Source organism: Thalassophryne amazonica, chromosome 8, assembly GCF_902500255.1.
Source record: "Thalassophryne amazonica chromosome 8, fThaAma1.1, whole genome shotgun sequence".
NCBI lineage: Eukaryota > Metazoa > Chordata > Actinopteri > Batrachoidiformes > Batrachoididae > Thalassophryne > Thalassophryne amazonica.
In genome coordinates, this window is record NC_047110.1 from 113,402,191 (window position 1) to 113,427,833 (window position 25,643).

General features: G+C 45.2%; 1 protein-coding gene and 1 long non-coding RNA gene across 2 annotated transcripts in view; both read right to left on the reverse strand.

Annotated features, from left to right (window-relative positions):
* The window catches only part of lrp5 (low density lipoprotein receptor-related protein 5), a 191,107-nt gene that overhangs the window by 159,928 nt on the left and 5,536 nt on the right, over positions 1 to 25,643 (reverse strand). The gene's annotated exons all lie outside the window — the stretch shown is intronic.
* LOC117516339 lies at positions 11,160 to 23,778 on the reverse strand. The gene is made up of 3 exons (XR_004562368.1): positions 23,768 to 23,778; positions 19,090 to 19,095; positions 11,160 to 11,397 (listed from the first exon to the last, which is right to left on the reverse strand). It is a non-coding gene; the product is annotated as an uncharacterized LOC117516339 (long non-coding RNA).

Sequence of the window (25,643 nt, forward strand, 5' to 3'; positions counted from 1 at the left end):
CCTGCAATCCTTTGTCATTTTATCAGTCTTTTATTGAGTTTTTTGTGTTTTTCATTTATCTGCTGGTTTCACAGCCTCTCAGTGAAAGACAGAAACAGCCTGAACAGCATTGTTCAAATTTGTTCAAAGATTATCGGAGTGAAACAAAGAGATTTACACTCTTTTTGTAATCAACAGATCCTCCGGAAGGCTGAAATGATTTTGTCCATGTCAGGTCATGTTCGTTTAGGAGAGTTTTCTCTGCTTCCTTTAGGACGCCGTTATACGTCCCCGGTGTGAACCAACCGGTTTTTAAAGTCGTTTATACCTTCGGCGATTCGACTTTTAAATGCTCTGTAGGTCTGCCATGTTTTTATTTATTTATTTATTCTTGCTATTCATTTTAACTTCTTAAGTTTATTTTATTTTTTTTTAATTAGTTTTATTGTTGTTATTGTATTTTATTTTTTCTTAAAAGGACTGCTCAAATGAAATTGCCCCTTGTGAGATTAATAACGTTGTTGATTGACTGACTGAGTCATCCCTGAGGCCTCCTTACAGAGGGACGTGTCTGGAAGATCTCCCTAGGGAGACAATCAAGGGGCATCCTCACCAGATGCCCAAACCATCTCAGCTGGTTCCTTTCAGCACAAGTAAGGAGCAGTTCTACTCAGAGTCCTCTGATGGAGGAATCTCATTTCCACTGCTTGTATCTCTAATCTTGTTCTTGCAGTCACTAACCACAGTTCATGACAACAACTGAGGACAGGAGCGTAATCTGCATCTGCAAAACCTCAGAGGCAACACCAATCTGACTGTCGATCTCACGTTTCATCTTACCCGCACACATGAAGAAGACACCGATATACTTAAACTCTTTCACCTGTGGCAATAACTCTCCCCTGATCCAGAGGGGACAATCCACCGTTTTCTGACAGAGGACCACAGTCTCAGATTTGGAGGTGCTGATCCTCATCCCAGTTGTTTCACACTTTACCTCAAACCTGATGAAGCCAACAGAACCACGTCAAATCCTGTCTGGTTTCTGATCAACAGAAAGTTAAAAATTACAGCAAAAGTGATAAATATTATTTGAGACATTATAAGATTGGTATTATTAGATTAGAATGGTATTTGTATTGCAGAGTGCCGTTGAACATGTGAAAGTGAAAGATACTATGACCAGTGATGCTGGTAACGCATTACTAAGAAACGCGTTACTCTAATGTAACCACTTTTTTTAGTAACGAGTAATCTAACACGTTAATCTTTCCAAATCAGTAATCAGATTAAAGTTACTTCTCCAAGTCACTGTGCGTTACTATTATTTTTGCATTGTGGGTCGATAGCAGCATTAATCTTGGTCCGTGGGCAGGGGGTCGGGGTTCGACTGAACTGCCCACTTTAAGCGAGCTGTGAGCTTTTCATCTGCGGTTTTCTGCAGCAGCTCGTCCTTACCTCTTAAAGCATGGTGACAACAGCACATCTGCATTGAGCTTTACAAAGACATTTTTATGCTTTTTTCTCCTTTATTTAGAATTCTAAGCTGAGCCGCTCCGTATCTGCTCATTAAAAACAGCTGATCCTCGCGTCAACAACTAACACTATTTTCCACTCAAATGCACCTAAACTCTCTTTCTGAGGACCACATGATGTGAAAACACAATAAAACTTTCTTACCTGTAAATCTGGTCATGTTTTCTACATAAATAAATGTTATCCATTCTTTGTGCTCAAACGCCAAAGCAGGGGCGAATCCAGATGGAATGGGGGCATGGGGCAGGGATGTGCCCCCCCCCCACAACACCCCTAGATTAAAGGTTCAGTTTTGAAGCCTTTTTTTACTACAACTACTAATACTACATATAATAATAATTTCGACGAGTAAAATGTTTAGAGAGAATTTAAATGTTAGAAAAATGTTAAAAAGAATTTAAGTTACATTTATACAATGTAGGTTAGAAATTGCAAGTTCTACTGTTACAGTGCTGACAACAGTTAAATATGAGGTCAAGAAAGAGGTCTTTATTTTACTTTTTATAAAACAAGTAATTATTTTCATTGAAGCCAAGAAAGGATGACTATAAAATGAGTTTTGGCAAAACAAGTATCATTGTCATGTTGAGGTGGCAGAGGGTTGTTGCCGGCAGGTGGGGAAAGTAACTAAAAAAGTAACTAGTAATCTAACTTAGTTACTTTTACAATTGAGTAATCAGTAAAGTAACTAAGTTACTTTTTCAAGGAGTAATCAGTAATCAGTAATTGGATTACTTTTTCAAAGTAACTGTGGCAACACTGACTATGACAACATACGTATGAAGATAAAGTGCAATAATATATAAATAATGAATGTTTATGATGGCAATAGTAAGAATATTTCATGGGGTGAAAGACAGAATGTTCCATCTTTCACAGAATGAAATATTCTTTTCATTGCACAAATGAAACAAACATTCATTATTTGTTTTGTATAACGCCTAAAATAGATCCTTGGCATTTGATATTTTATTAATTTATAAACAAGAGAAAAGGGACTTACATTTTGGTGTGGTTCCAAATAGTCCAACAGGAACTTTAAAGCCCCCATCACACATAGCAAGAATGTGGAGGAACCATGCCTGACACAGCATTATTATTGCCATAATTCGACGCAGTCTGGAGGAAAAGAGGCGTGGTCAGCCGTGTCAGAACACATCCAGAGTACCTCGTCCACACCTGCACAATGGCATCCAAAAGCACTCCAGATTGCCCAATGTCCAAACGTCTGGATGGCAAATATGGGACTGGAGTGCTGTGTTCCTCACATGCACGTACCCGTAGCGCACGTGTGCTCCGCACACACGCGTGGGGTTGCAATTATCACTCAGCTGTGTGTGTGTATGTATGTGTGTGTGTATATGCATATATGCGCTACTAAGGGCGCGCATTCGTCACTGAAAGTTTGCAGGCATTGGGCCATGCTGTCCCCTGCGTCAGACGGAGCATTTCCAGCAAACCTGAATTTCTTTTTTCTTTTTTGCTCACTTCAGAAACACAACACAACTCTGGATACCGCGATGGTTGGGAATTAATTTTTATTTTGGGTGAGAGGATTTTAGCCACAGGCTGCTGGTTTCGGCTCCATGTCCACGTCCGCACTGTGAAACACTCCGGGACCGCTGTTGGAGGTGAGATTCATGTTTATTAATGCTGTCATGGCCTGGCACAACATTTCCATGTTATATCTCCTATAGAGATAGAAGTTGATCATTTATTACAGCCTGAGATCCACTCAGCTCCAAGGCTGGCGTGCGCAATGAGACATTACTGTGCACCACAGAGAGACACTGCTGCCCATGTTATATAGAGATATGATGGAGACAACAGTTCACATTATTTACGTCACCCATGGGAAGCAATGGACAAATATCTGTACTGTAAGGTCTATTATGGATATTATAGTCTGTTCAGATTTACAGCAGTGTGCGCGCAGTAGCAGTAGGGGTGGTTGGACATTATTATATGTGGCACGTGCAGGTCATACTGACAGACTTTGCAGTGCCAGATCCATCTCGAGGTTCCTTCGTATGCGCATCGGATAGGTGTCCCATCTCAACGGCGCCCCAATGGTTTTGAACACGTGTATCACACCCGGGGCCGCCGGCCACATTTGACCAACTGCATGGACTTCCGCTGATGGCTGTCAGACCTTTTTTGAAACTGAAATCTGACACTTTTCGGATGGGGCTGATTCGTCATTCTCATGCCATTTTGCGTGTGATGGGGGTATAACTAATTCGTTTCCTCAGTCCAGTGAAAGATCGCGACAGAAATTTGTTGAGCTCTTCATCTGACAGCACTTGTACTTCAGCTAGAGACATCCAAGCGAATACTCCAAATGCCTCAAGACGCCTTATGGCGTATCACCTGACGTACAAACCACCAATCAAATGACAAGGATCTATTTAGGCATTATATAAGTAAGGATTAAACAACGAGAAGCCATGCATTATACTGTTTGAATGCACGACGCGGAGTCTAAAACACCACAATGCGAAGCGGAGTGGTGTTACTCCACGAAGTGCATTCAAACTGTATAATGCACGGCTTCGAGTTGTTTAATCCGCTCATACCATGGTCCCACACAGTGTGCTAAGACACAAATATTTTAGTTTTTTGTGTTCTCTTCTTCTTTCCCGTCTTCAATCTTGTCCTTTTTGTCTGATGTTAATTCTTTATGCCGTTACTTTTGCTGTTCTTCTCGTTTGCTCTCCTCCTCTTCCCATTCCTCAAACGTTTTATTTTGGCCAAAAATATTAAAATTCACTTGGAAATCCATGTTTTATCATGTTTCTGTCATTCACCTGTCAAAACACAGCTGATCTGCGCCAACTGATTTGTGCGTTGCTGTGGTGACGACCAGAGCGGAGTGATATTACAGTGACTTAACTCGCCGAACTACGTGTGCATATACACAAAAATAATGCACGCCAGTTAAACATGGACACTGACCATGATATAATCATAAGTATATTTTATTGTGGGATGGGTCAGTCCACATAGTAAGGCCCTTTGGCTTCTCTCTTTTTCACTTGGGGTCGCCACAGCAGATCTGATATGGATCTGCATGTTGATTTGGCACAGGTTTTGCACCAGATGCCCTTCCTGACGTTACATGGAGAATGGCCAGAAGGGGTCTTGAACAGAGAAGCTTCTGCTCTGAAAACAAGCACAGTAACCGCTTGCCCACCACACTCCTACATGGGTCATTCCACATGACTACTTTTATGTTTTGTACTTTAAATATACTTTGACACTAGTACTTTTGAAGTTGTGCTTTTTTTTTTACTGCTAGTTTGTCATTCTGCTGCTACACACTCCTGTCCCATTGGTGCCAGTAATGCACAAACAGATTTGCCAACTATCATGAAAGTTTTAAGAGGATGCTAACATCATGCTAACTTAGCAAGGATAACTTTCGCAGTAACATTATCAGTTTCCTGAAAAACACCAATAATGATAAAACACTCAGACTTCTGGATAAATACAGCGGATACTGTAATGATTGTTAACGTTGCTTCAAATGATACTTTCACAACATCTTGATGCTGAATACAGCAGTTAAAAGAACTGAGCTTAGGTGGCAAAACGCTGACTCTGGGGTTTTAAACACCAACAAAGTTACACGATGGAAGACAAACACCCTGGGACCTGTTTAGATGTCATATAAAACAAATAATGAACATATTCCACTTCTACAATGGAAAGAATATTTTCACGAATTGAACAATTAAATCTTCCATTCAATGAGGCAAATGTACCAAACAAAAAGTACAGTACAGGCCAGATTTCCCATCGAACTGGCTCAATTTAGCGTTGGATTATCTGTTGATTAGTCAGTCAAGGAAGCAGAACAGCAAACATCAATTTCAATCAATTTTTTTTTTATATAGCGCCAAATCACAACAAACAGTTGCCCCAAGGCGCTTTATATTGTAAGGCAAGGCCATACAATAATTATGTAAAACCCCAACGGTCAAAACGACCCCCTGTGAGCAAGCACTTGGCTACAGTGGGAAGGAAAAACTCCCTTTTAACAGGAAGAAACCTCCAGGAAGAAACCACATGCAAGGAAATGGCGGAACGACTGGAGCAGCGCTGCATCAAATTTTGCCACAAACTGAGCGACAACCAGGTGGAAACCATTCGGATTATTCAGACGGCTTTCGGTGACAATCCTCTGGGCATCACACAGATTAAGGAGCGGTACAACCGATTTAAAGATGGCCGCACAGCGGTGGAGGGCAAGCCGCGCTCCGATCGGCATCAACACGCTGAAACGACCGGATCATTTCCAAAGTGAACGCTGTGATGATGTGGGACCGTCGTGTGATTATCCGAGAAATTGCTGAAGAGGTGGACATCAGCACTTTTTCAGCACATTCCACTGTGAAAGAAGATTTTGCCATGAAAAGAGTGGCGGCGAAATTCATCGGCACGAAGCTGATGGCGCAGCAACAGCGCCTCCGTGTTGAAGTCTCACAGGACATGTTGTAACATGCCCAGCTCATCAACCATTCGGAAGATTCAGATGGCTTTTGGTGGCTTTTCAGTCGTGTGACTATCCGAGAAATTGTGGACGAGCTGGGCATGTTACAACATGTCCTGCGAGGCTTAATCACGGAGGCGCTGTTGCTGTGCCATCAGCTTTGTGCCGATGAATTTCGCCGCCACTCTTTTCATGGCAAAATCTTCTTTCACAGTGGAATGTGCCAGAAAGGTGCTGATGTCCAACGCTTCCGCAATTTCTCGGATAATCACACGACGGTCCCACATCACCACAGCGTTCACTTTGGAAATGATCCGGTCGTTTTAGCGTGTTGATGCCGATCGGAGTGCGGCGAGCCAAAACCGTTGTGCGGCCATCTTTAAACCGGTTGTACCGCTCCTTAATCTGTGTGATGCCCAGAGGATCGTCACCGAAAGCCAACTGAATAATCCGAATTGTTTCCACCTGGCTATTGCCCAGTTTGTGGCTAAATTTGATGCAGTCGCGCTGCTCCAGTCGTTCCGCCATTTCCTTGCAAAGAAAAAACAACGAGAGACTCCACCCATCCTCACACAAAGGCTGCTTACCAGCAAATGATGCAACTGACAGGCGTGAAAAAATTCACGCATGCGCACGAAGGTTCAAGGTTGGCTCATGCAAGCACACGTAATTCAAATCCATCAGGTTTTTGAAAAAAATAAAAAGGTCGGATACTTTTCTAACAGACCTCGTACGAGGGCTGTCCGTAAAGTATAGGTCCTTTTTATTTTTTTCTAAAACTATATGGATTTCATTCATATGTTTTTACATCAGACATGCTTGAACCCTCGTGCGCATGCGTGAGTTTTTCCACGCCTGTCGGTGACGTCATTCGCCTGTGAGCACTCCTTGTGGGAGGAGTCGTCCAGCCCCTCGTCGGAATTCCTTTGTCTGAGAAGTTGCTGAGAGACTGGCGTTTTGTTTGATCAAAATTTTTTCTAAACCTGTGAGACACATCGAAGTGGACATGGTTCGAAAAATTAAGCTGGTCTTCAGTGAAAATTTTAACAGCTGATGAGAGATTTTGAGGTGATTCTGTCGCTTTAAGGACTTTTCACGGTGCGAGACGTCGCGCAGCGCTCTCAGGCGGCGTCATCAGCCTGTTTCAAGCTTAAAACCTCCACATTTCAGGCTTTATTGATCCAGGACGTCGTGAGAGAACAGAGAAGTTTCAGAAGAAGTCGGTTTCAGCATTTTATCCGGATATTCCACTGTTAAAGGAGATTTTTTTAATGAAAGACGTGCAGGCGGATTGCAGCGTCGGCTCGCAGCCGCCGCGACGCTCCGCCACAGGAAAAACACCTCTGTTGGAAGCCTTGAGGACAAGTTGGAACATCTCCAGCTGATAAACAATTTCTCATATACTCACTCCACTGAAAGCCATCAAAAGCCGCCTGGATTTTACAAATGGTTATCAACACGGAGGTGTTTTTCCTGTGCCGCCGCGCCGCGTCGGCTGCGTCCCGACGTGCGGACCCGTCCGCACGTCTTTCATTAAAAAAAATCTCCTTTAACAGTGGAATATCCGGATAAAATGCTGAAACCGACTTCTTCTGAAACTTCTCTGTTCTCTCACGACGTCCTGGATCAATAGAGCCTGAAATGTGGAGGTTTTAAGCTTGAAACAGGCTGATGATGCTGCCTGAGAAAAGTGAAAAGTCCTTAAAGCGACAGAATCACCTCAAAATCTCTCATCAGCTGTTAAAATTTTCACTGAAAACCAGCTTAATTTTTCGAACCATGTCCACTTCGATGTGTCTCACAGGTTTAGAAAAAATTTTGATCAAACAAAGCGCCAGTCTCTCAGCAACTTCTCAGACAAAGGAATTCCGACGAGGGGCTGGACGACTCCTCCCACAAGGAGTGCTCACAGGCGAATGACGTCACCGACAGGCATGGAAAAACTCACACATGCGCACGAGGGTGCAAGCATGTCTGACGTAAAAACATATGAATGAAATCCATATAGTTTTTGAAAAAAATAAAAAGGACCTATACTTTACGGACAGCCCTCGTATAAGCTGCACCAGACTATAAATCAAAGCATCTCCCACACTAGTAAAAAAAAACTGCAAGTGATACTCTGGAAAATTACAGTATATTAATTATATCTGAACTGTGGGTTTTGTGATCTATGACTAGGGATTGGTACTGATAAGATTTTATCAATATCGATGCCATTATCGATTCCGCTTATTGATCTGATTCCTTATCGAGTCCCTTATCGATACCTCTTGTGAATTTTCTGTGTACTAAAAGTAGGCTTTACAGGTTTTCTATGTCAACAAAATTTTAAATTGGTCACTGGATCCTTGATCTCTGGACATAAATACAAGCAGTTTGTTTATATTACAACGTTTGGAAAGAGGTGTCATTTGATTTAAACGGCGTTTCGCTTTGAATTTATTCATTCCGACTGGACTGTATCGTTCTAACTTGACTCGGCAGAGAGCCGGGCAGCGTTTGGAGCTGTGTGAACAGAACGGAGGACGATTCTTGTTTCTTTCTCCCAACAAGACAGGGGTCCCAGTTAGTGACTTTAATCAGCACAAAAGTGACTCACAATTGACATATTTAGGGATGAAAGTGGTAAAAAACAAAAAAGCTGAAACCCAAAATTACCCCCCAACACCACCTGCATGGAAATGTTTGAATTCTAGAAGCTCTGAAATGTAATCTGAGACTATTCTAGACAATAAACTGCAGTGAGTGCAGCATCCATTTAGTGAGAAAAAAAAAAAAAAACATCTTTCCTTATTCAAATTCATTCCAGTAGTATTCTGCTCCTACTAGGATGCAGCAGTTTTCTAGCTTGGCAGATAGTTCTGGAGAAAATCACTGAAGAAATTAACACATTGAAAATATGGTTTGACCAAAACAAATTGTCATTAAACTTAAATGAAACAGGGATGAAGTGGAGGTGTAAGAGTCACTAGGTGTTCACAGGAAAGTTATTTATTTCTATATGTATTTATTTATTTTCATTGTTAGTTGGTTTTATCTTTTCTGTTGTTTTGTTTTAATCAGGTTCTTTTTGTCTCTTTCTCTAAAATTGTATTGTAGCGTTATTAGTTATTATGAGTTATTATTACTATTATTGTTGTTGTTGCTATTATTATTAATATATGAATAAAATAAATGAAAAAATTAAATTTGACTCTTTTACGACAACGAACGCTGAGCCATTATTATACAGAAAACAAATTCACACACAACCTGCTGAGATGCGAACAGCTTAATGCTAACTTTAACAATGAAAACGCCATAGACATGCTAACGCGTTAGCATCGGTCTCATTTTTAAGTAATAAAATACATCTATCAACTGTTTCAGAAGACCATAACAAGTCTGTTTAACATAAAAAAGTAAATATTACTCACAGACATATGCTCTTTAGGGTTTTAGCGGGGAAAATTAAGATAAAGTGCAGATCAAAGCACCCCTTCGATTGGTTCAAGGTAAAAAAAAAAAAAAGCCACGCTGCAGAAAAGTTGATTACAGACCCACTACAGGGTCTGTAATCAATGTAGAGAAATTATAATTTTCCTGACAAAAGTCCCCCAAAACAACGGCCACTCTGAAGGACTAAAAAGGGAATTGTTAAAAAAAGTTATTGATGTCGATGGATCGAATCATTTCTTAACGATACCCGAAAGGAACCGGTTCTCGATACCCAACCCTATCTATGACTCTCCTACTAAGTGAATATTTTTGGATTGTAGGCTATCGATTGAATGCAATAAGAATTTCTTTTTAGACATTAGGTTATCAGAAAATACCACGGCTTTTTTTCCCCACTATTGATCCAAGTTAAATACACCAAATGATTAGTTGTAAGACATGAACAGATTCAGGTTCTTACAGCATTACATTTACAAAAACGGATCTTTGGTGCTGCTGTATAACATATATAGAGTTTTATTTTTTCTCTCCACTGTTGCAGTAGATCCTACATAAATGTTCTTATGTAACCAGAACTAAGCTTTGCATTCTTTACTCAGTACTCTGACCAAACGTCAGGGATGATTTTACTCAGAGGATGTTTATCTGTTTTCCATCTGTGTATTCTTCTTACACTTTGTTGATTAGATTAGTTAAAAGTGCAAATGGACCACACAAGAACAAATCTGAGAAATGACATGGAAAAGAACAACACAAGCTTCCACAACTAAGATGAAGTGCAAATGTCTATAAATGGAGTTTGAAGTCTGAACACAGGCTGGAGTGTGAGCCAAAAGTCTTTCAGCTACAAAACTCTGAGCTTGAAGACAAACAGCCAAAAGTCAGAAAAATAAATGACTACATTCAGAGCTGACAGAGAGCAAGCACACGTCAGTCTCAGTGATTATGATTTAACAGAACAAATGACTGCTGTGCTATGACGGTTACACAGATCATCACGTTACACCTGAAAGGTTCAGTCATTTAGTAAATTAACAAACTGATATCACCGGTTCAACACATTATCATCAGAGTGCATTATTTAACTGAGAGGGAATGATTCTCTTCTAACCACACATACACTGGATTAAAGTGGATTTAACCTGGTTTCATTTTACATAACTGGTTTGATTTGGATTCTACTTGAACCAAAGTCATCTAAAGATGTCTCGTAGTGTTTAAAAAAAGCATAAAATTAATAAAAATTAACAGGGGATTAAAATAACTGTTAGTTGCAGAGCTGAAGAAACAAATGCAAAAATATTGTTGGATGTGTCCTCACAAGGACAGAAGAACTAACACGTGTGGTGTGTTTCTGAAGGGTTGTCAGGAAGGAAGAGATTTTCTTCACGTCTCTCCACCTGGGAGAAGAAAAATGTGTGTGTTGAGTGAAGCAAGCAGATTTATGAAGGCTGAGAAAGTGAGGGGACCTAGTACAAACCCGGGGAGACATCCACAGATGTTTTTTCCTCCCTTGCGCTTTTTCCTCCGTCATCATCGGAAACCAGTTTCCACCTAAGTATGTTTAAAAAAGGTAACAAACATGGAAGAAAAGCTCTGCATTGTTTCCAGATCTGAGCGGGATTCGCTGAGGTCTGAACGCAAATGTGACTAGAATCTACTTAGCTCAGGGATCATGATGTCAAACATCCCCACTATGTCCATGCGCACCCACTAGGACTACAGCTATTGAATATTTTGAAATAGAGTATTCTATGTATTATTTTACCAATTAATTGCATAAAAAGTCTATTTTTTCACGGCGTTACAAGTTTCAGAGCTTTCCCAGACCTTACGTGCTGACAGTCAGTGAAATCCTCAGTCAGAAGACAGGCTCGTATGAATGTGAACACAACCTGTGAAAAACTGAGCTGTGGAGTCCAGCTTTTCCACAAAAGACACATTGACCACTGTTCACCCCGTTGATGAAAGCTCTTATCAAATCCAAATAAAGGCATTTTTTGAATAGTTAAACTTGACTTACTTAAAGTGTGCTTCATCTGTGAGGTGGAGAGGAGCCGGTGGACGAAAACACAGCATTGTTTTTTTTTAATGACTCAAACACACCGTGTTGTTTTAAATTCGCAGTAGGTCTGTTTCAAATGATCAGCGTGGACTCTCTTTCTCTTAAAAGATTTTATTTTACTCAGTGTGCCACTTTAGAAAGTTGTAGCTTCCACTGCTACGTTGACTAGCTCCTTACACCGGTTATGTGCACGCTCTGTTTTTTCTTTTTTCAGAGCTTTACAGTGCCACATACAGGCCTGACACACATACCACACCGTTTTCAGTGGTGCCATGTTTTCGGACCACTTTGGTGACAGGAATTAAACGAAACCTCGATCCAAGGAATTTGACTCAAATATATTTTGTAATCGAATTATTTGAGTTATTCCATCGCAATCATTTCAGCCCTAGCACCCACAGTGTCTTCTCCACCGGTGTGACGGACTGAGATGACCCCCATACAAGATTTGTATATTTGCTATCTGCTATCCCTGGTTCTCAAGACCAGGCACCTAAGTGGCTCTACTCTACTCTTTTCTACACTCCTATTTTACTTTTCCTTTTTAGATATTTAGATATGCCTTTGTATACTGGCATAGTTCCACCTTAGAACTGGAATATAATATATAAGATATAATTACTGAATTTTCAAGTGCAAAAAAAAAACAGGAAGTTTATTCTGTACTGATTTTAAATCTTCTGTCTGTGGAAACCAATAAGAGCTGGTTTCAGTTTATGGAAAAAATAAGCCACCTGAAAACCTGATTTTGGTCCACACACAGAAAGGGTAAACTCAATACAAAACAATCTACCCGTTTTTCACACATACGCAGATAGCGAATATACAAACGTTGTATGGGGTAATCTTAGCCCGTGACACAAGCACTCAGTAAAGTAAACAACCTTCTTTCTCTGCGGCATCGTCTCCACACACACACACACACACACACACACACACACACACACACACACACAGCTTGAGCCATATTGCATTTGGACACGTGATAGGCTCCACCCCCAGTCCCCCACGATCCTTAACTGGAATAAACAGGTTTACGATAAGATACGATAAGATAAGATAAGATAAGATAAACTTTATTGATCCCACAGCGGGGAAATCACTTGTTGCAGCAGCAAGAGTCATACAGTAGTAAGTAAAAGAAAAAAACTTACATTAAAGAAAGGTGACTAAAATATATTGCAATGTTTGCTGGTGGGTGCATAACTACTGATGTGAACAGATTACGTGAAAAATATAATATAAGTGAGTAGAAGCAGAAGTATAACTCAGCCACATGGGGCGTGCAGCCAGTACATTCTGAGTGCCGGTCCCAAGCCCGGATAAATGAGGAGGGTTGCGTCAGGAAGGGCATCCGGCGTAAAACAAGCCAACCCAACTATGCAGACTCAGAATCGAATTCCCATACCGGATCGGTCGCGGCCCGGGTTAACAACGTCCGCCACCGGTGCTATTGCCCAACAGGGTGCCGGTGGAAATTGGGCTACTGCTAGGCGAAGACGACGAAGAAGAGGAGGAAAACGATGCCACAAACAGCGGGAGAAGAAGAAAACTGGAAGGGTGGAAATGAGAGTGGGGACTTTGAATGTTGGTAGTATGACTGGTAAAGGGAGAGAGCTGGCTGATAGGATGGAGAGGAGAAAGGTAGACATATTGTGTGTGCAAGAGACCAAGTGGAAGGGAAGTAAGAGCAGGAGCATCGGCGGTGGGTACAAGTTGTTGTAACATGGTGAGGACAGGAAGAGAAATGGTGTTGGGGTCATTTTAAAGGAAGAGTATGTTAAAAGTGTGTTGGTGGTTAAGCGAGTGTCTGACAGGGTGATGAGTGTGAAGTTGGAAATTGAAGGGGTGATGATGAATATCATCAGTGCATATGCCCCACAGGTAGGTTGTGAGATGAAGGAGAAAGAAGATTTCTGGAGTGTGTTAGATGAGGTGGTGGAGAGTGTGCCCAAGCATGAAAGAGTGGTGATAGGAGCAGACTTCAATGGGCATGTTGGTGAAGGGAACAGAGGTGATGAGGAAGTAATGGGTAGATATGGTATCAAGGATAGGAATGGGGAAGGACAGCTGGTAGTTGATTTTGCAAAAAGGATGGAAATGGCTGTGGTGAACACCTACTTTAAGAAAAGGGAGGAGCACAGGGTAACATGTAAGAGTGGAGGAAGGTGCACACAGGTGGACTACATTCTTTATAGGAGATGCAAGCTAAAAGAAATCACAGACTGTAAGGTGGTAGCAGGAGAGAGTGTCACTAGACAGCATAGGATGGTTGTTTGTAGGATGACTTTAGAGGTAAAGAAGAAGAAGAGAGTGAGAGCTCAACAAAGGATCAGATGGTGGAAGCTGAAGGAGGAAGACTGTTGTGTGAAATTTAGCGAGCAGGTAGTTGGAGGGGAAGCAGTTTTGGATAACTGGAAAAGTACTGCAGATGTGGTGAGGGAGACAGCTAGGGCAGTACTGGGTATGACATCTGGACAGTGGAAGGAAGACAAGGAGACTTGGTGGTGGAATGAAGAGGTCCAGGAAAGCATAAGGAGAAAGAGGTTGGCGAAAACGTTTTGGGATAGTCGGAGAGATGAAGAAAGTAGACAGGAGTACAAGGAGATGCGGCGTAAGGTGAGAAGAGAAGTGGCAAAAGCAAAGGAAAAGGCATATTACGAGCTATACAAGAAGTTGAATAGTAAGGAAGGAGAAAAGGACTTGTACCGATTGGCCAGAGAAAGGGACAGAGCTGGAAAGGATGTGCAGCAGGTTAGGGTGGTAAAAGATGCACATGGTGTTGTGTGGGCCGCTGAAGAGGAGGTACTGCTGGCACACCACCACCAGATGGCGCCCTGCTTGGAGTGTGGGCTTCAAGCACGAGAGGGCGCCGGAGCCACTGGGAGTGACAGCTGTCACTCTTCATCAGCACCAGCTGTCACTCAGCCAACTCATCACCATCTCCATAAAGGCCGGACTGCGACTCCACCTCCTCGCCGAGAAATCAACTACCAATCAGGTAATTTTCTCTGCTGAACAAAAACATTGTGTAATAGTCTGAACTTCTTTTGCAGCCGTTATCCTGTGGTGTTTGCCTTATCTGTGGGATTGGCGTTTGGTGTGATCAGCGACGGCTTCGCGTCACACTCCAACCAGATAAGTGGTTAGACAGGAGCTGCACGAGTGTGTGATTGGAGGTGGAGGTTCTCCCTCCTTTACTGAATACAGACTGTGGGATTACTGAGTGTGCGACCTCACACTCATTTGGACTGTCTCTGTTCTCTGCCAGCAGTACCGGGTCTGACTGCTGAAGACAGCGGCCACCTGGGGCGCAGGGCTTGGCGGCTCCGGTGTTCTTCAGCTCCGTTGGCGGTGGAAGCTGTGTGGATCTGGCTTTTCTCTCGCCAGGTGTCTTCTATCGTCGAGCCTGCCCACACGTCACCTGGTGTATGATTGACAGTCACTGTATTGTTATTGTCTGTACATCGTTGTGTGATTCACAACATTAAATTGTTACTTTTTGGCTTATCCATTGTCCGTTCATTAACGCCCCCTGTTGTGGGTCCGTCTCACGACACTTTCACAACAGGATTTCTCGGCCAGCGTCATGGATCCCGAGGGGCGTCAACCATCGCTTGAACAGCCAATGGAAGAGCGAGGTGCACAGGCGCCAGCAGGAGGCGTGTTGGGTGAGCTGCAGCACATCTTAACCGCCTTTACCGCTCGGTTGGACTTAATTACCGAGCAGAGCAGTGTTCTCAATCGTAGGATGGAGGCTCTCACCGCCCAGGTGGAAGCGCGTGCTCAGGGCGCTGCTGCAGCACCTCCTCCTGCTGACCGTGTGCCAGAAACAGACATTCCGCTGGTCGTTCAACGAACCCCCCAACCTTCCCCTGAAGCATACATAAGTCCTCCGGAGCCGTACGGAGGCTGTGTGGAGACGTGCGCGGACTTCTTGATGCAGTGCTCGCTCGTCTTTTCACAGCGTCCCGTCATGTACGCAGCAGACGCCAGCCGGGTGGCTTATGTGATCAATTTGCTTCGAGGAGAGGCACGCGCCTGGGCTACGTCGCTTTGGGAGCAGAATTCACAGCTCCTAACGGTTTATACTGAGTTTGTGAGGGAGTTCCGACAGGTGTTCGACCACCCTCATAGAGGCGAGACCGCTTCAACTGTGCTGCTGTCGATACGGCAGGGGCGTCAGAGCGCAGCGAAGTATGCAGTCGACTTCCGCATCGCGGCAGCGCGGGCCGGCTGGAATGCTGTTGCGCTCCGTGCCGCCTTTGTAAACGGACTGTCTCTGGTCCTTAAGGAGCACCTGGTGGCAAAGGACGAGCCGCGGGATTGAGATGGGCTTATCGACCTGGTTATACGGTTAGACAACCGACTAACAGAGCACCGACGGGAACAAGACGAGGGGCGTGGCCAGGCACAAGCCGTCCCTCTTCCTCCCGGGTCCGAAAGGAAGCCGACTTCCCCACGCTCCACTGCCAGGGCTCTCCACGTGACAACAGCTCGCCCTGCTGATGTTGCTATGGAAACGAGCAGGGCCAAAAAACAATCAGATCAGAGACAAAGGAGGCTGATCCGTGGAGAGTGTTTTCTCTGCAGCTTTACCGAGCACACACAGAGAGAATGCCCCAAACGGTCAAAACTACAGCACTCATCCTTACAGACTGGGCTAAGTGTGGGTCACAACACCCACGTGGGGAAACCCAGACGATCTGCACGAATCCCAGTCACGATCCTGAGTGGGGATCTAACCCTTCACGCCCCAGCACTGGTGGACACGGGGTCGGAGGGGAATCTGCTGGATAGCAGATGGGCAAAGGAGGTTGGGCTCCCTCTAGTGGCCTTACCGTCACCATTGTCGGTGCAGGCGCTAGATGGCACCCTTCTTCCACTAATCACACACCAGACACAGCCAGTGACATTGGTGGTGTCTGGGAATCACAGGGAGGAGATTGTGTTTTATGTAACACCTTCTACCTCCCGAGTGATTTTGGGTTTTCCATGGGTGTTAAAACACAATCCCCGGATTGATTGGCTGTCTGGGGTTGTGGTTCAGTGGAGCGAAACCTGCCACCGGGAGTGTTTAGGATCCTCGGTTCCACCCAGTGTGACTGCTAAGGAGGAGGTTTCAGTCCCCCCCCCCAATCTGACGGCGGTGCCGGCCGAGTACCACGACCTTGCTGACGTCTTCAGCAAGGATCTGGCGCTCACGCTGCCCCCGCACCGTCCGTACAATTGTGCCATTGATTTGATACCGGGCGCTGAGTACCCGGCCAGCAGGCTGTACAACCTCTCACATCCGGAACGCGAATCAATGGAGACCTACATCCGGGACTCGTTAGCTGCCGGGTTGATCCGGAACTCCACCTCCCCGATGGGTGCTGGTTTCTTTTTTGTGGGCAAGAAGGACGGCAGACTCCGTCCATGCATTGATTACAGAGGGCTGAACGAGATCACGGTTCGCAACCGATACCCGTTACCTCTGTTGGATTCAGTGTTCACGCCCCTGCATGGAGCCCAAATTTTCACGAAATTGGATCTTAGGAATGCTTATCACCTGGTTCGGATCCTGGAGGGAGACTAGTGGAAGACGGCATTTAACACCCCGTTAGGTCACTTTGAGTACCTGCTCATGCTGTTCAGCCTCACCAATCCGCCCGCGACGTTCCAAGCATTGGTTAATGACGTCTTGCGGGACTTCCTGCATCGGTTTGTCTTTGTATATCTAGACAATATACTCATCTTTTCTCCGGATCCTGAGACCCATGTCAAGCATGTACGTCAGGTCCTACAGCGGTTGTTGGAGAACCGGCTGTTTGTGAAGGGCGAGAAGTGTGAGTTCCACCGCACTTCTTTGTCCTTCTTGGGGTTCATCATCTCCTCCAACTCCGTCGCCCCTGATCCGGCCAAGGTTGCGGCGGTGAGAGATTGGCCCCAACCAACGAACCGTAGGAAACTACAACAGTTCCTCGGTTTTGCAAATTTCTACCGGAGGTTCATCAAGGGCTACAGTCAGGTCGTTAGCCCCCTGACAGCCCTGACCTCCACAAAAGTCCCCTTCACCTGGTCGGATCGGTGCGAAGCCGCGTTTAGGGAGTTGAAACGCCGGTTTTCGACTGCACCGGTTCTGGTGCAGCCTGATCCCAAGCCCCAGTTTGTTGTTGAAGTGGATGCCTCTGACTCAGGGATAGGAGCCGTGCTGTCCCAGAGCGGGGAGTCCGACAAGGTTCTCCATCCTTGTGCCTACTTTTCCCGCAGGTTGACCCCAGCTGAACGGAACTATGACGTCGGCAATCGGGAACTTCTTGCGGTGAAGGAGGCTCTTGAGGAGTGGAGACACCTGTTGGAGGGAGCATCGGTACCATTTACAGTTTTCACGGACCATCGGAACCTGGAGTACATCCGGACTGCGAAGCGTCTGAACCCCAGGCAAGCCCGCTGGTCGCTGTTCTTCGGGCGTTTTGACTTCCCGATCACCTACCGCCACGGGACAAAGAACCAACGATCTGACGCCCTGTCCCGGGTGCACGAAGAGCAGGTCAAGACTGAGCTGTCAGATCCCCCTGAAACCATCATCCCCGAGTCCACTGTCGTGGCCGCCCTTACCTGGGACGTGGAGAAGACCGTCCGGGAGGCCCTGACACAGAGCCCGGACCCGGGGACAGGTCCGAAGAACAAACTGTACGTCCCACCAGAGGCCAGGGCTGCGGTCCTTGACTTCTGTCACGGTTCCAAGCTCTCCTGTCACCCAGGGGTGCGAAGGACCGTGGCAGTGTTCCGGCAGCGCTTCTGGTGGGCGTCTATGGAAGCCGACATCCGGGAGTATGTCCAGGCCTGCACCACCTGTGCCAGGGGCAAAGCCGACCATCACAAGGCCCAAGGCCTCGTCCAGCCTCTGCCTGTGCCTCGTCGCCCCTGGTCTCATATCGGCCTGGACTTTGTCACGGGCCTCCCGCCGTCCCAGGGCAACACCACCATCTTGACAATAGTGGACCGGTTCTCCAAGGCGGCCCACTTCGTGGCCCTCCCGAAGCTCCCGACGGCCCAGGAGACTGCAGACCTCCTGGTCCACCACGTCGTGCGTCTGCATGGGATTCCATCAGACATTGTCTCGGATCGTGGTCCTCAGTTCTCCTCCCAGGTCTGGAGGAGTTTCTGCAGGGAACTGGGGGCCACCGTCAGTCTCTCGTCTGGGTACCACCCCCAGACGAACGGGCAGGCAGAGCGGACGAACCAGGAACTGGAGCAGGCCCTCCGCTGCGTGACCTCCACGCACCCGACGGCCTGGAGTGACCATCTGGCCTGGATCGAGTACGCTCATAATAGCCAAGTTTCATCTGCCACCGGCCTCTCCCCGTTTGAGGTGTGTTTGGGGTACCAGCCCCCATTGTTTCCACTGGTGGAGGGAGAGGTCGGGGTGCCCTCGGTCCAGGCCCATCTGAGGAAGTACCGTCGGGTGTGGCGTACCGCCCGCTCTGCCCTGCTCAGAGCCCGGACGAGGGCTAAGGCCCATGCAGACCGCCGGCGTTCCCTGGCCCCTGCATACCAGCCCAGGCAGGAGGTTTGGCTATCCACAAAGGACATCCGCCTGCAGGTGGAATCCCAGAAGCTCAAGGACAGGTACATAGGACCTTTTGCCATAACCAAAGTCCTCAGTCCAGCCGCAGTGAAGCTGAAGCTACCAGCTTCACTGCGGATTCATCCAGTGTTCCATACCTCAAGGATCAAACCCTACCACACGTCGACTCTCTGCACCCCCGGACCAGCGCCGCCTCCTGCCCGGATCATAGATGGAGAGCCTGCCTGGACCGTGCGCAGGCTCCTGGATGTCCGTCGAAAGGGCCGGGGGTTCCAGTATCTGGTGGACTGGGAGGGGTATGGACCCGAAGAACACTCCTGGGTGAAGAGGAGCTTCATCCTGGACCCGGCCCTCCTGGCCGACTTCTACCGGCGGCACCCGGACAAGCCTGGTCGGGCGCCAGGAGGCGCCCGTTGAGGGGGGGGTCCTGTTGTGTGGGCCGCTGAAGAGGAGGTACTGCTGGCCCACCACCACCAGATGGCGCCCTGCTTGGAGTGCGGGCTTCAAGCGCGAGAGGGCGCCGGAGCCACTGGGAGTGACAGCTGTCACTCTTCATCAGCACCAGCTGTCACTCAGCCAACTCATCACCATCTCCATAAAGGCCGGACTGCGACTCCACCTCCTCGCCGAGAAATCAACTACCTATCAGGTCATTTTCTCTGCTGAACAAAAACATTGTGTAATAGTCTGAACTTCTTTTGCAGCCGTTATCCTGTGCTGTTTGCCTTATCTGTGGGATTGGCGTTTGGTGTGATCAGCGACGGCTTCGCTTCACACTCCAACCAGATAAGTGGTTAGACAGGAGCTGCACGAGTGTGTGATTGGAGGTGGAGGTTCTCCCTCCTTTACTGAATACAGACTGTGGGATTACTGAGTGTGCGACCTCACACTCATTTGGACTGTCTCTGTTCTCTGCCAGCAGTACCGGGTCTGACTGCTGAAGACAGCGGCCACCTGGGGCGCAGGGCTTGGCGGCTCCAGTGTTCTTCAGCTCCGTTGGCGGTGGAAGCTGTGTGGATCCGGCTTTTCTCTCGCCAGGCGTCTTCTATCGTCGAGCCTGCCCACACGTCACCTGGTGTATGATTGACGGTCACTGTATTGTTATTGTCTGTACATCGTTGTGTGATTCACAACATTAAATTGTTACTTTTTGGCTTATCCATTGTCCGTTCATTAACGCCCCGTTGTGGGTCCGTGTCACAACACTTTCACAACACATGGTAATCAATCAATCAATCAATTTTTTTATATAGCGCCAAATCACAACAAACAGCTGCCCCAAGGCGCTTTATACTGTAAGGCAAGGCCATACAATAATTATGTAAAACCCCAACGGTCAAAACGACCCCCTGTGAGCAAGCACTTGGCTACAGTGGGAAGGAAAAACTCCCTTTTAACAGGAAGAAACCTCCAGCAGAACCAGGCTCAGGGAGGGGCAGTCTTCTGCTGGGACTGGTTGGGGCTGAGGGAGAGAACCAGGAAAAAGACATGCTGTGGAGGGGAGCAGAGATCGATCACTAATGATTAAATGCAGAGTGGTGCATACAGAGCAAAAAGAGAAAGAAACAGTGCATCATGGGAACCCCCCAGCAGTCTACGTCTATAGCAGCATAACTAAGGGATGGTTCAGGGTCACCTGATCCAGCCCTAACTATAAGCTTTAGCAAAAAGGAAAGTTTTAAGCCTAATCTTAAAAGTAGAGAGGGTGTCTGTCTCCCTGATCTGAATTGGGAGCTGGTTCCACAGGAGAGGAGCCTGAAAGCTGAAGGCTCTGCCTCCCATTCTACTCTTACAAACCCTAGGAACTACAAGTAAGCCTGCAGTCTGAGAGCGAAGCGCTCTGTTGGGGTGATATGGTACTATGAGGTCCCTAAGATAAGATGGGACCTGATTATTCAAAACCTTATAAGTAAGAAGAAGAATTTTAAATTATATTCTAGAATTAACAGGAAGCCAATGAAGAGAGGCCAATATGGGTGAGATATGCTCTCTCCTTCTAGTCCCCGTCAGTACTCTAGATGCAGCATTTTGAATTAACTGAAGGCTTTTTAGGGAACTTTTAGGACAACCTGATAATAATGAATTACAATAGTCCAGCCTAGAGGAAATAAATGCATGAATTAGTTTTTCAGCATCACTCTGAGACAAGACCTTTCTGATTTTAGAGATATTGCGTAAATGCAAAAAAGCAGTCCTACATATTTGTTTAATATGCGCTTTGAATGACATATCCTGATCAAAAATGACTCCAAGATTTCTCACAGTATTACTAGAGGTCAGGGTAATGCCATCCAGAGTAAGGATCTGGTTAGACACCATGTTTCTAAGATTTGTGGGGCCAAGTACAATAACTTCAGTTTTATCTGAGTTTAAAAGCAGGAAATTAGAGGTCATCCATGTCTTTATGTCTGTAAGACAATCCTGCAGTTTAGCTAATTGGTGTGTGTCCTCTGGCTTCATGGATAGATAAAGCTGGGTATCATCTGCGTAACAATGAAAATTTAAGCAATACCGTCTAATAATACTGCCTAAGGGAAGCATGTATAAAGTGAATAAAATTGGTCCTAGCACAGAACCTTGTGGAACTCCATAATTAACTTTAGTCTGTGAAGAAGATTCCCCATTTACATGAACAAATTGTAATCTATTAGACAAATATGATTCAAACCACCGCAGCGCAGTGCCTTTAATACCTATGGCATGCTCTAATCTCTGTAATAAAATTTTATGGTCAACAGTATCAAAAGCAGCACTGAGGTCTAACAGAACAAGCACAGAGATGAGTCCACTGTCCGAGGCCATAAGAAGATCATTTGTAACCTTCACTAATGCTGTTTCTGTACTATGATGAATTCTAAAACCTGACTGAAACTCTTCAAATAGACCATTCCTCTGCAGATGATCAGTTAGCTGTTTTACAACTACCCTTTCAAGAATTTTTGAGAGAAAAGGAAGGTTGGAGATTGGCCTATAATTAGCTAAGATAGCTGGGTCAAGTGATGGCTTTTTAAGTAATGGTTTAATTACTGCCACCTTAAAAGCCTGTGGTACATAGCCAACTAACAAAGATAGATTGATCATATTTAAGATCGAAGCATTAAATAATGGTAGGGCTTCCTTGAGCAGCCTGGTAGGAATGGGGTCTAATAAACATGTTGATGGTTTGGATGAAGTAACTAATGAAAATAACTCAGACAGAACAATCGGAGAGAAAGAGTCTAACCAAATACCGGCATCACTGAAAGCAGCCAAAGATAACGATACGTCTTTGGGATGGTTATGAGTAATTTTTTCTCTAATAGTTAAAATTTTGTTAGCAAAGAAAGTCATGAAGTCATTACTAGTTAAAGTTAATGGAATACTCAGCTCAATAGAGCTCTGACTCTTTGTCAGCCTGGCTACAGTGCTGAAAAGAAACCTGGGGTTGTTCTTATTTTCTTCAATTAGTGATGAGTAGAAAGATGTCCTAGCTTTACGGAGGGCTTTTTTATAGAGCAACAGACTCTTTTTCCAGGCTAAGTGAAGATCTTCTAAATTACGCCATTTCCTCTCCAACTTACGGGTTATCTGCTTTAAGCTACGAGTTTGTGAGTTATACCACGGAGTCAGGCACTTCTGATTTAAAGCTCTCTTTTTTAGAGGAGCTACAGCATCCAAAGTTGTCTTCAATGAGGATGTAAAACTATTGACGAGATACTCTATCTCACTTACAGAGTTTAGGTAGCTACTCTGCACTGTGTTGGTATATGGCATTAGAGAACATAAAGAAGGAATCATATCCTTAAACCTAGTTACAGCGCTTTCTGAAAGACTTCTAGTGTAATGAAACTTATTCCCCACTGCTGGGTAGTCCATCAGAGTAAATGTAAATGTTATTAAGAAATGATCAGACAGAAGGGAGTTTTCAGGGAATACTGTTAAGTCTTCTATTTCCATACCATAAGTCAGAACAAGATCTAAGATATGATTAAAGTGGTGGGTGGACTCATTTACTTTTTGAGCAAAGCCAATAGAGTCTAATAATAGATTAAATGCAGTGTTGAGGCTGTCATTCTCAGCATCTGTGTGGATGTTAAAATCGCCCACTATAATTATCTTATCTGAGCTAAGCACTAAGTCAGACAAAAGGTCTGAAAATTCACAGAGAAACTCACAGTAACGACCAGGTGGACGATAGATAATAACAAATAAAACTGGTTTTTGGGACTTCCAATTTGACTAAGAGTCAAGCTTTCAAATGAATTAAAGCTCTGTCTGGGTTTTTGATTAATTAATAAGCTGGAATGGAAGATTGCTGCTAATCCTCCGCCCCGGCCCGTGCTACGAGCATTCTGACAGTTAGTGTGACTCGGGGGTGTTGACTCATTTAAACTAACATATTCATCCTGCTGTAACCAGGTTTCTGTAAGGCAGAATAAATCAATATGTTGATCAATTATTATATCATTTGCTAACAGGGACTTAGAAGAGAGAGACCTAATGTTTAATAGACCACATTTAACTGTTTTAGTCTGTGGTGCAGTTGAAGGTGCTATATTATTTTTTCTTTTTGAATTTTTATGCTTAAATAGATTTTTGCTGGTTATTGGTAGTCTGGGAGCAGACACCGTCTCTATGGGGATGGGGTAATGAGGGGATGGCAAGGGGAGAGAAGCTGCAGAGAGGTGTGTAAGACTACAACTCTGCTTCCTGGTCCCAACCCTGGATAGTCACGGTTTGGAGGATTTAAGAAAATTGGCCAGATTTCTAGAAATGAGAGCTGCTCCATCCAAAGTGGGATGGATGCCGTCTCTCCTAACAAGACCAGGTTTTCCCCAGAAGCTTTGCCAATTATCTATGAAGCCCACCTCATTTTTTGGACACCACTCAGACAGCCAGCAATTCAAGGAGAACATGCGGCTAAACATGTCACTCCCGGTCTGATTGGGGAGGGGCCCAGAGAAAACTACAGAGTCCGACATTGTTTTTGCAAAGTTACACACCGATTTAATGTTAATTTTAGTGACCTCCGATTGGCGTAACCGGGTGTCATTACTGCCGACGTGAATTACAATCTTACCAAATTTACGCTTAGCCTTAGCCAGCAGTTTCAAATTTCCTTCAATGTCGCCTGCTCTGGCCCCCGGAAGACAATTGACTATGGTTGCTGGTGTCGCTAACTTCACATTTCGCAAAACAGAGTCGCCAATAACCAGAGTTTGATCCTCGGCGGGTGTGTCGTCGAGTGGGGAAAAACGGTTAGAGATGTGAACGGGTTGGCGGTGTACACGGGGCTTCTGTTTAGGACTACGCTTCCTCCTCACAGTCACCCAGTCGGCCTGCTTTCCCGGCTGCTTGGGATCTGCCAGAGGGTAACTAACGGCGGCTAAGCTACCTTGGTCCGCACCGACTACAGGGGCCTGGCTAGCTGTAGAATTTTCCACGGTGCGGAGCCGAGTCTCCAATTCGCCCAGCCTGGCCTCCAAAGCTACGAATAAGCTACACTTATTACAAGTACCGTTACTGCTAAAGGAGGCCGAGGAATAACTAAACATTTCACACCCAGAGCAGAAAAGTGCGGGAGAGACAGGAGAAGCCGCCATGCTAAATCGGCTAAGAGCTAGTAGCTACGCTAAGCTAGCGGATTCCTAAAAACACGCAAAGTGAATAATGTGTAAATAATTTAGAGGTGATTCAGCAGAAGGAGTGCTTTAGTTAAGGCACGTAAAGATTACACTGGGAAACAAATCGTAATCTAGATAACTAGATCAATCTAACTGCGCAGATTAAACAGCTAACAGATACAGAAAAACACTGCTGTGCTCCGGAACAGGAAGTGATACAATACCGCAGGTAATGTGCTGACAAGTAAGGAGTGTGTGCTGAGAAGGTGGAGGGAATATTTTGAAGAGTTGATGAATAAAGAAAATGAGCGAGAGAAAAGGCTGGATGATGTGGTGAGAGTAAATCAGGAAGTAAAAGAGATTAGCAAGGAAGAAGTGAGGGCTGCTATGAAGAGGATGAAGAGTGGAAAGGCAGTTGGTCCAGATGACATTCCAATGGAGGCATGGAAATGTCTAGGAGAGATGGCAGTAGTGTTTCTAACCAGATTGTTTAATAAAATCTTGGAAAGTGAGAGGATGCCTGAGGAGTGAAAACGAAGTGTGCTGGTTCCTATTTTCAAGAACAAGGGTGATGTGCAGAGCTGCAGTAACTACAGAGGCATAAAGTTAATCAGCCACAGCATGAAGTTATGGGAAAGAGTAGTAGAAGCTAGGCTTAGAAAACAGGTGATCTGTGAGCAGCAATATGGTTTCATGCAGAGAAAGAGCACTACAGATGCAATGTTTGCTCTGAGAATACTGTTGGAAAAGTACAGAGAAGGACAGAAAGAGTTACATTGTGTGTTTGTGGACTTAGGAAAAAGCTTATGATAGGGTGCCAAGAGAAGAGTTGTGGTATTGTATGAGGAAGTCTGGAGAGGCAGAGAAGTATGTTAGGGTAGTGCAGGACATGTACAAGAATAGTGTGACAGCGGTGAGATGCGCAGTCGGGATGACAGACTCATTCAAGGTGGA